Source organism: Chiloscyllium punctatum, chromosome 6, assembly GCF_047496795.1.
Source record: "Chiloscyllium punctatum isolate Juve2018m chromosome 6, sChiPun1.3, whole genome shotgun sequence".
Lineage (NCBI taxonomy): Eukaryota > Metazoa > Chordata > Chondrichthyes > Orectolobiformes > Hemiscylliidae > Chiloscyllium > Chiloscyllium punctatum.
Genome location: NC_092744.1, coordinates 102,990,147 through 103,005,188, shown reverse-complemented (window position 1 = coordinate 103,005,188; position 15,042 = coordinate 102,990,147).

Sequence of the window (15,042 nt, the reverse complement as noted above, 5' to 3'; positions counted from 1 at the left end):
ACACCTGTTCACACACACACACCTGTTCACACACACACGTTCACATACACACACGTGTTCACACACACACACGTTCACACACACACACGTTCATACACACACACACCTGTTCACACACACCCACACACACCTGTTCACAGACACACGTGTTCACAAACACACACGTGTTCACACACACACACGTGTTCAAACACACACACCTGTTCACACACACACACACGTGTTCTCACACACACACGTGTTCACACACACACATGTTGACACACACACGTGTTCACACACACACGTGTTCACACACACACCTGTTCACACACAAACGTGTTCACACACACACACACCTGTTCACACACACACACCTGTTCTCACACACACACGTGTTCTCACACACACGTTTTCTCACACACACACACCTGTTCACGCACACACACCTGTTCACACACACACACACACATGTTCACCAACACACACGTGTTCACACACACACATGTGTTCACACACACACACGTGTTCACACACACACCTATTCACACACACACGTTCACATACACACACGTGTTCACACACACACACACCTGTTCACACACACCCACACACACCTGTTCACACATACACACACGTGTTCACACACACACACGTTCATACACACACACACACCTGTTCACACACACCCACACACACCTGTTCACAGACACACGTGTTCACACACACACGTGTTCACACACACACACGTGTTCACACACACACACCTGTTCACACACACACACGTGTTCTCACACACACACACACCTGTTCACACACACACATGTTCACACACACACACGTGTTCACACACACACACGTGTTCACACACACGTGTTCACACACACACACGTGTTCACACACACACACCTGTTCACACACACGCACCCCTGTTCTCACACACACACGTGTTCTCACACACACACACCTGTTCACACACACACAAACCTGTTCACACACACGTGTTCTCACACACACGTGTTCTCACACACACACACCTGTTCACGCACACACACCTGTTCACACACACACACACACATGTTCACACACACACGTGTTCACATAAACACCTGTTCACACACACACACGTGTTCACACACACACACAGGTTCACACACACACATTTTCACACACACACACCTGTTCACACACACCCACACACACCTGTTCACACACATACATACCTGTTCACACACACACGTGTTCACACACACACACCTGTTCACACGCACACACAAGTGTTCACACACACACGTGTTCACACACACCTGTTCACACACACACACACCTGTTCACACACACACACCTGTTCACACACACACCTGTTCACACACACACGTGTTCTCACACACACACACGTGTTCTCACACACACATGTTCTCACACACACACGTGTTCTCACACAGACACACACACCTGTTCACGCACACACAAGTGTTCACACACACACGTGTTCACACACACCTGTTCACACACACACACACGTGTTCACACACACACACCTGTTCACACACACACACCTGTTCACACACACACACACGTGTTCTCACACCCACACGTGTTCTCACACACACATGTTCTCACACACACACGTGTTCTCACACAGACACACACACCTGTTCACGCACACACACCTGTTCACACACACACATGTTCACCAACACACACGTGTTCACACACACACGTGTTCACACACACACACGTGTTCACACACACACACACACGTGTTCACACACACACACACACGTGTTCACACACACACACGTGGTCTCACACACACACACACGTGTTCACACACACACACCTGTTCACACACACACACAGCTGTTCACACACACACCTATTCACACACACACACGTGTTCTCACACGTGTTCTCACACACACACGTGTTCTCACACACACGTGTTCTCACACACACACGTGTTCTCACACACACACACGTTTTCTCACACACACACGTGTTCACACACACACCTGTTCACACACACGTGTTCACACACACACAACTGTTCACACACACACACACGTGTTCTCACACACACGCGCGTGTTCTCACACACACACACCTGTTCACACACACACCTGTTCACACACACACACGTGTTCTCACACAAACACACGTGTTCTCAAACACACATGTTCTCACACACACGTGTTCTCACACAGACACACACACCTGTTCACGCACACACACCTGTTCACACACACACACACATGTTCACCAACACACACGTGTTCACACACACATACGGGTTCACACACACACACGTGTTCACACAAATACACGTGTTCATACACGCACACACACGTGGTCTCACACACAGACACGTGTTCTCACACACACACACACCTGTTCACACACACACACGTGTTCTCACACGTGTTCTCACACACACACGTGTTCTCACGCACACGTGTTCTCACACACACACACATGTTCTCACACACACACACGTGTTCTCACACACATACGTGTTCACACACACACACCTGTTCACGCGCACACACATGTTCACACACACACACCTGTTAACACACACACACACGTGTTCACACACTCACACACGTTCACACACACACACGTGTTCACACACACACACACACGTGTTCACACACACACGTGTTCTCACACACACACGCGTGTTCTCACACACACATCTTCTCACACACACACGTGTTCTCACACACACACACGTGTTCTCACACACACACACATCTGTTCATACACAAACACCTGTTCACACACACACACCTGTTCACACACACACGTGTTCACACACACACACACCTGTTCACACACACACCTGTTCACACACACACGTTCACATACACACACGTGTTCACACACACACACACACACGTTCACACACACACACACACGTTCACACACTCACACACCTGTTCACACACACCCACACACACCTGTTCACACTCACACGTGTTCACACACACACACGTGTTCTCACAAACACACGTGTTCTTACACACACACACGTTTTCTCACACACACACACGTGTTCTCACACACACACGTGTTCACATACACACACATGTTTTCACACACAGACACACACACCTGTTCACGCACACACACCTGTTCACACACACACACCTGTTCACACACACACGTGTTCACACACACACACGTGTTCACACACACACACACGTTCACACACACACACACGTTCACACACACACACTTGTTCACGTACACACACACACGTGTTCACACACACACCTGTTCACATACAGACACACACACACCTGTTCACACACACACACCTGTTCACACACACACACACGTGTTCTCACACGCACGTGTTCACACACACACACACGTTCACACACACACACTTGTTCACGTACACACACACATGTTCATGCACACACCTGTTCACATACAGACACACACACACCTGTTCACACACACACACCTGTTCACACACACACTCGTGTTCTCACACGCACGTGTTCTCACACAGACACACACACCTGTTCACGCACACACACCTGTTCACACACTCACACATGTTCACCAACACACACGTGTTCACACACACACACGTGTTCACACACACACACGTGTTCACACACACCTGTTCACACACACACGTTCACATACACACACGTGTTCACACACACACACACGTTCACACACACACACGTTCACACACACACACCTGTTCACACACACACATACCTGTTCACACACACACGTGTTCACACACACACTCCTGTTCACACGCACACACAAGTGTTCACACACACACGTGTTCACACACACCTGTTCACACACACACACGTGTTCACACACACACACCTGTTCACACACACACCTGTTCACACACACACACGTGTTCTCACACACACACGCGTGTTCTCACACACACACACCTGTTCACACACACACACCTGTTCACACACACACACACGTGTTCTCACACACACACGTGTTCACACACACATGTTCTCACACACACACGTGTTCACACACAGACACACACACCTCTTCACGCACACACACCTGTTCACACACACACACACATGTTCACCAACACACACGTGTTCACACACACACACGTGTTCACACACACACACACGTGGTCTCACACACACACACACGTGATCTCACACACACACACCTGTTCACACACACACACAGCTGTTCACACACACACCTGTTCACACACACACACGTGTTCTCACACACACGTGTTCTCACTCACACGAGTTCTCACACACACGTGTTCTCAGACACACACACACGTTTTCTCACACACACACATGTTCTCACACACACACACGTGTTCACACACACACACCTGTTCACGCACACACACATGTTCACACACACACCTGTTCACACACACACACACGTGTTCACACACACACACGCGTTCACACACACACACACGTGTTCACACACACACGTGTCCACACACACACGTGTTCTCACACACACACGCGTGTTCTCACACACACATGTTCTCACACACAAACGTGTTCACACACACACACACGTGTTGTCACACACACACACACGTGTTCACACACAGACACACACGTGTTCTCACACAGACACACACACACCTGTTCACGCACACACACCTGTTCACACACACACATGTTCACCAACACACACGTGTTCACACACACTCAGGTGTTCACACACACATGTGTTCACACATACACACACACATGTGTTCACACATACACACACGTGTTCACACACACACACGTGATCACACACACACACCTGTTCACACACACACGTTCACATACACACACGTGTTCACACACACACACACGTTCACACACACACACACTTTCACACACACACACCTGTTCACACACACACACACCTGTTCACACACACACACACGTGTTCACACACACACACCTGTTCACACGCACACACACGTGTTCACACACAAACAAGTGTTCACACACACACACACGTGTTCACACACACACCTGTTCACACACACACGTGTTCACACACACACACCTGTTCACACACACACCTGTTCACACACACACACACGTGTGCTCACACACACACACGTGTTCTCTCACACACACACGTGTTCTCACACAGAGACACACACACCTGTTCACGCACACACACCTGTTCACACACACACATACGTTCACCAACACACACGTGTTCACACACACACACGGGTTCACACACACACACGTGTTCACACACACACACGTGTTCACACACGCACACACACGTGGTCTCACACACACACACACGTGTTCACACACACACACCTGTTCACACGCACACACACCTATTCACACACACACGTGTTCTCACACGTGTTCTCACACACACACGTGTTCTCACACATACGTGTTCTCGCACACACACACATGTTCTCACACACACACACGTTTTCTCACACACACACGTGTTCTCACACACACACACGTGTTCACACACACACCTGTTCACGCACACACACATGTTCACACACACACACCTGTTCTCACACACACGTGTTCACACACACACACACACGTTCACACACACACACATGTGTTCACACACACACACGCGCGTTCACACACACACACGTGTTCTCACACACACATGCGTGTTCTCACACACACTTGTTCTCACACACACGTATTCTCACACACACACACGTTTTCTGAAACACACACACATGTTCTCACACACACACACGTGTTCACACACAGACACACACACCTGTTCACGCACACACACCTGTTCACACACACACACACGTGTTCACACACACACACACGTGTTCACACACACACACACGTTCACACACACACACACGTTCACACAAACACACACACGTGTTCACACAAACACACCAGTTCACACACACACCTGTTCACACACACACACACGTTCACACACACACGTGTTGACACACACACACACGTGTTCACACACACACACACACCTGTTTATGCACACACACATGTTCACACACACACACCTGTTCACACACACACACGTGTTCACACACACGCGTTCACACACACACACGTGTTCACACACACACACGTGTTCACACACACACGTGTTCTCACACACACACGCGTGTTTTCACACACACATGTTCTCACACACACACGTGTTCTCACACAGACACACACACACCTGTTGACGCACACACACCTGTTCACACACACACACACGTGTTCACCAACACACACGTGTTCACACACACACACGTGTTCACACACACACACACGTGTTCACACACAAACACGTGTTCACACACACACACACGTTCACACACTCACACGTTCACACACACCCACACACACCTGTTCACACACACACACCTGTTCACACACACACACCTGTTCACACACACACGTGTTCACACACACACACACCTGTTCACACGCACACACACGTGTTCACACACACACAAGTGTTCACACACACAAACGTGTTCACACACACACCTGTTGTCACACAGACACACACACCTGTTCACGCACACACACCTGTTCACACACACACTCATGTTCATCAACACACACGTGTTCACACACACACACGGGTTCACACACACACACGTGTTCACACACACACACGTGTTCACACACGCGCACACACGTGGTCTCACACACACACACACGTGTTCTCACACACACACACACACACCTGTTCACACACACACACACCTGTTCACACACACACGTGTTCTCACACGTGTTCTCACACACACACGTGTTCTCACGCACACGTGTTCTCACACACACACGTGTTCTCAAACACACACACGTTTTCTCTCACACACACACACGTGTTCTCATACACACACGTGTTCACACACACACACCTGTTCACGCACACACATATGTTCACACACACACACCTGTTCACACACACACACACGTGTTCACGCACACACACATGTTCACACACACACACCTGTTCACACACACACACACGTGTTCACATACACACACACGTTCACACACACACGTGTTCACACACACACACGTGTTCTCACACACACATGTTCTCACACACGTGTTCTCACACACACACACGTGTTCTCACACACACACACCTGTTCACACACACACACACCTGATCTCACACACACACACACCTGTTCACACACACACGTGTTCTCACACGTGTTCTTACACACACACACGTTTTCTCACACACACACACGTGTTCTCACACACACACGTGTTCACATACACACACATGTTTTCACACACAGACACACACACCTGTTCACGCACACACACCTGTTCACACACACACACCTGTTCACACACACACGTGTTCACACACACACACGTGTTCACACACACACACACACACGTGTTCACACACACACACACGTTCACACACACACACTTGTTCACGTACACACACACATTCGTGTTCACACACACACCTGTTCACATACAGACACACACACACCTGTTCACACACACACACCTGTTCACACACACACGTGTTCTCACACGCACGTGTTCACACACACACACACGTTCACACACACACACTTGTTCACGTACACACACACGTGTTCATGCACACACCTGTTCACATACAGACACACACACACCTGTTCACACACACACACCTGTTCACACACACACACGTGTTCTCACACGCACGTGTTCTCACACACGCACGTGTTCTCACACAGACACACACACCTGTTCACGCACACACACCTGTTCACACACTCACACATGTTCACCAACACACACGTGTTCACACACACACATGTGTTCACACACACACACACGTGTTCACACACACACACGTGTTCACACACACCTGTTCACACACACACGTTCACATACACACACGTGTTCACACACACACACACATTCACACACACACACGTTCACACACACACACCTGTTCACACACACACATACCTGTTCACACACACACGTGTTCACACACACACTCCTGTTCACACGCACACACAAGTGTTCACACACACACGTGTTCACACACACCTGTTCACACACACACACGTGTTCACACACACACACCTGTTCACACACACACCTGTTCACACACACACACGTGTTCTCACACACACACGCGTGTTCTCACACACACACACCTGTTCACACACACACACCTGTTCACACACACACACACGTGTTCTCACACACACACGTGTTCACACACACATGTTCTCACACACACACGTGTTCACACACAGACACACACACCTCTTCACGCACACACACCTGTTCACACACACACACACATGTTCACCAACACACACGTGTTCACACACACACACGTGTTCACACACACACACACGTGGTCTCACACACACACACACGTGATCTAACACACACACACCTGTTCACACACACACACAGCTGTTCACACACACACCTGTTCACACACACACACGTGTTCTCACACACACGTGTTCTCACTCACACGAGTTCTCACACACACGTGTTCTCAGACACACACACACGTTTTCTCACACACACACATGTTCTCACACACACACACGTGTTCACACACACACACCTGTTCACGCACACACACATGTTCACACACACACCTGTTCACACACACACACACGTGTTCACACACACACACGCGTTCACACACACACACACGTGTTCACACACACACTCGTCCACACACACACGTGTTCTCACACACACACGCGTGTTCTCACACACACATGTTCTCACACACAAACGTGTTCACACACACACACAAGTGTTGTCACACACACACGTGTTCACACACAGACACACACGTGTTCTCACACAGACACACACACACCTGTTCACGCACACACACCTGTTCACACACACACATGTTCACCAACACACACGTGTTCACACACACTCAGGTGTTCACACACACATGTGTTCACACATACACACACGTGTTCACACACACACACGTGATCACACACACACACCTGTTCACACACACACGTTCACATACACACACGTGTTCACACACACACACACGTTCACACACACACACACTTTCACACACACACACACCTGTTCACACACACACACACCTGTTCACACACACACACCTGTTCACACACACACACACGTGTTCACACACACACACCTGTTCACACGCACACACACGTGTTCACACACAAACAAGTGTTCACACACACGCACACGTGTTCACACACACACCTGTTCACACACACACGTGTTCACACATACACACCTGTTCACACACACACCTGTTCACACACACACACGTGTGCTCACACACACACACACACGTGTTCTCTCACACACACACGTGTTCTCACACAGAGACACACACACCTGTTCACGCACACACACCTGTTCACACACACACATACGTTCACCAACACACACGTGTTCACACACACACACGGGTTCACACACACACACACGTGTTCACACACACACACGTGTTCACACACGCACACACACGTGGTCTCACACACACACACACGTGTTCACACACACACACCTGTTCACACGCACACACACCTATTCACACACACACGTGTTCTCACACGTGTTCTCACACACACACGTGTTCTCACACATACGTGTTCTCGCACACACACACATGTTCTCACACACACACACGTTTTCTCACACACACACGTGTTCTCACACACACACACGTGTTCACACACACACCTGTTCACGCACACACACATGTTCACACACACACACCTGTTCACACACACACGTGTTCACACACACACACACACGTTCACACACACACACATGTGTTCACACACACACACGCGCGTTCACACACACACACGTGTTCTCACACACACACGCGTGTTCTCACACACACTTGTTCTCACACACACGTATTCTCACACACACACGTTTTCTAAAACACACACACATGTTCTCACACACACACACGTGTTCACACACAGACACACACACCTGTTCACGCACACACACCTGTTCACACACACACACACGTGTTCACACACACACACACACGTGTTCACACACACACACGTTCACACACACACACACGTTCACACACACACACACACGTGTTCACACAAACACACCAGTTCACACACACACCTGTTCACACACACACACACGTTCACACACACACGTGTTGACACACACACACACGTGTTCACACACACACACACACCTGTTTATGCACACACACATGTTCACACACACACACCTGTTCACACACACACACGTGTTCACACACTCGCGTTCACACACACACACGTGTTCACACACACACGTGTTCTCACACACACACACGCGTGTTTTCACACACACATGTTCTCACACACACACGTGTTCTCACACAGACACACACACACCAGTTGACGCACACACACCTGTTCACACACACACACACGTGTTCACCAACACACACGTGTTCACACACACACACACATGTGTTCACACACACACACGTGTTCACACACAAACACGTGTTCACACACAAACACGTGTTCACACACACACACACGTTCACACACTCACACGTTCACACACACCCACACACACCTGTTCACACACACACACCTGTTCACACACACACGTGTTCACACACACACACACCTGTTCACACGCACACACACGTGTTCACACACACACAAGTGTTCACACACACAAACGTGTTCACACACACACCTGTTCACACACACACCTGTTCACACACACACACACGTGTTCTCACACACACGCGTGTTCTCACACATACACACCTGTTCACACACACACACGTGTTCTCACAAACACACGAGTTCTCACACACACGTGTTCTCACACACACACGTGTTCTCACACACACATGTTCTCACACACACACACGTGTTGTCACACAGACACACACACCTGTTCACACACACACTCATGTTCATCAACACACACGTGTTCGCACACACACACGGGTTCACACACACACACGTGTTCACACACACACACGTGTTCACACACGCGCACACACGTGTTCTCACACACACACACACCTGTTCACACACACACACACCTGTTCACACACACACGTGTTCTCACACGTGTTCTCACACACACACGTGTTCTCACGCACACGTGTTCTCACACACACACGTGTTCTCAAACACACACACGTTTTCTCTCACACACACACACGTGTTCTCACACACACACGTGTTCACACACACACACCTGTTCACGCACACACACATGTTCACACACACACCTGTTCACACACACACACACGTGTTCACGCACACACACATGTTCTCACACACACACCTGTTCACACACACACACACGTGTTCACATACACACACACGTTCACACACACACGTGTTCACACACACACATGTTCTCACACACGTGTTCTCACACACACACACACACGTGTTCTCACACACACACACCTGTTCACACACACACACACCTGATCTCACACACACACACACCTGTTCACACACACACGTGTTCTCACACGTGTTCTCACACACACACGTGTTCTCACACACAGGTGTTCTCACACACACACACGTGTTCTCACACACACACACACGTTTTCTCACACACACACACATGTTCTCACACACACACGTGTTCACACACACACCTGTTCACGCACACACACATTTTAACACACACACCTGTTCACACACACACACGTGTTCACACACACACGTGTTCACACACACACGCGTTCACACACACACGTGTTCACACACACACACGTGTTCGCACACACACGCGTGTTCTCACACACACATGTTCTCACACACACACGTGTTCTCACACAGACACACCGACCTGTTCACGCACACACACCTGTTCTCACACACACACACACGTGTTCACACACACATGTTTTCACACACACACACACGATCACACACACACACACACACGTGTTCACACACACACCTGTTCACACACAGACACACACACGTTCACACACACACACGTGTTCACACACAAACACATGTGTCCACACACACACGTGTTCACACACACACACACACGTGTTTACACACACACGTTCACACACACACACAAACGAGTTCTCTCACACACACACACGTGTTCTCACACACACACACGTGTTCTCACACACACGTGTTCTCACACACACACACACGTGTTCACATACACACACACACGTGTTCACACACTGACACACACACCTGTTCACGCACACACACCTGTTCACACACACACACACCTGTTCACACACACACGTGTTAACACACACACGCACATGTGTTCACACACACACGTGTTCACAGACACACACATTCACACACACACACTTGTTCACATACACACACACGTGTTCACACACACACCTCTTCACATACAGACACACACACCTGTTCACACACTGACACACACACCTGTTCACGCACACACACCTGTTCACACACACACACACACCTGTTCACACACACTCGTTTTAACACACACACGCACACGTGTTCAATAACACGTGTTCACACACACACACACGTGTTCACACACACACGTGTTCACAGACACACACGTTCACACACACACACCTGTTCACATACAGACACACACACACCTGTTCACACACACAAACCTGTTCACACACACACGTTCACATACACACACGTGTTCACACACACACACGTTCACACACACACACACGTTCATACACACACACCTGTTCACACACACCCACACACACCTGTTCACAGACACACGTGTTCACACACACACACGTGTTCACACACACACACACACGTGTTCACACAAACACACCAGTTCACACACACACACCTGTTCACACACACACACACGTTCACACACACACGTGTTGACACACACACACACACGTGTTCACACACACACACACACACCTGTTCATGCACACACACACACCTGTTCACACACACACACCTGTTCACACACACACCTGTTCACACACACACATACGTTCACCAACACACACGTGTTCACACACACTCACGGGTTCACACACACACACATGTTCACACACACACACACGTGTTCACACACGCACACACACGTGGTCTCACACACACACACGTGTTCACACACACACACACCTGTTCACACGCACACACCTGTTCACACACACACGTGTTCTCACACGTGTTCTCACACACACACGTGTTCTCACACATACGTGTTCTCGCACACACACACATGTTCTCACACACACACACACGTTTTCTCACACACACACACGTGTTCTCACACACACACGCGTGTTCTCACACACACATGTTCTCACACACACACGTATTCTCACACACACACACGTTTTCTGAAACACACACACATGTTCTCACACACACACACACGTGTTCACACACAGACACACACACCTGTTCACGCACACACACCTGTTCACACACACACACACACACGTGTTCACACACACACATGTGTTCACACACACACACACGTTCACACACACACACGTTCACACACACACACACGTGTTCACACAAACACACCAGTTCACACACACACCTGTTCACACACACACACACACGTTCACACACACACGTGTTGACACACACACACACGTGTTCACACACACACACACACCTGTTCATGCACACACACATGTTCACACACACACACCTGTTCACACACACACACGTGTTCACACACACGCGTTCACACACACACACGTGTTCACACACACACACGTGTTCACACACACACACGCGTGTTTTCACACACACATGTTCTCACACACACACGTGTTCTCACACAGACACACACACCTGTTGACGCACACACACCTGTTCACACACACACACGTGTTCACCAACACACACGTGTTCACACACACACATGTGTTCACACACGCACACGTGTTCACACACAAACACGTGTTCACACACACACACGTTCACACACACACACGTTCACACACACCCACACACACCTGTTCACACACACCTGTTCACACACACACGTGTTCACACACACACACCTGTTCACACGCACACACACGTGTTCACACACACACAAGTGTTCACACACACAAACGTGTTCACACACACACCTGTTCACACACACGTGTTCACACACACACCTGTTCACACACACACCTGTTCACACACACACACGTGTTCTCACACACACGCGCGTGTTCTCACACACACACACCTGTTCACACACACACACGTGTTCTCACAAACACACGTGTTCTCACACACACATGTTCTCACACACACACGTGTTCTCACACAGACACACACACCTGTTCACGCACACACACCTGTTCACACACACACACACATGTTCACCAACACACACGTGTTCACACACACACACGGGTTCACACACACACACGTGTTCACCCACACATGTGTTCACACACGCACACACACGTGGTCTCACACACACACCTGTTCACACACACACGTGTTCTCACACACACACGTGTTCTCACACACACGTGTTCACACACACACGTGTTCTCACACACACACACGTTTTCTCACACACACACACGTGTTCACACACACACGTGTTCTCACACACACACACGTGATCACACACACACCTGTTCACGCACACACACATGTTCACAAACACACCTGTTCACACACACACACGTGTTCACACACACACACGCGTTCACACACGCACACGTGTTCACACACACACGTGTTCACACACACACATGTTCTCACACACGCACTCGTGTTCTCACACACACACGTTCTCACACACACACGTGTTCTCACACAGACACACACACCTGTTCATGCACACACACCTGTTCACACACACACACGTGTTCACCAACACACACGTGTTCACACACGCACACGTGTTCTCACACACACGTGTTCACACACACACACGTGTTCACACACACACACCTGTTCACACACACACGTTCACATACACACACGTGTTCACACACACACACGTTCACACACACACACGTTCACACACACACACCTGTTCACACACACCCACACACACCTGTTCACACACACACACACCTGTTCACACACACACACACCTGTTCACACAC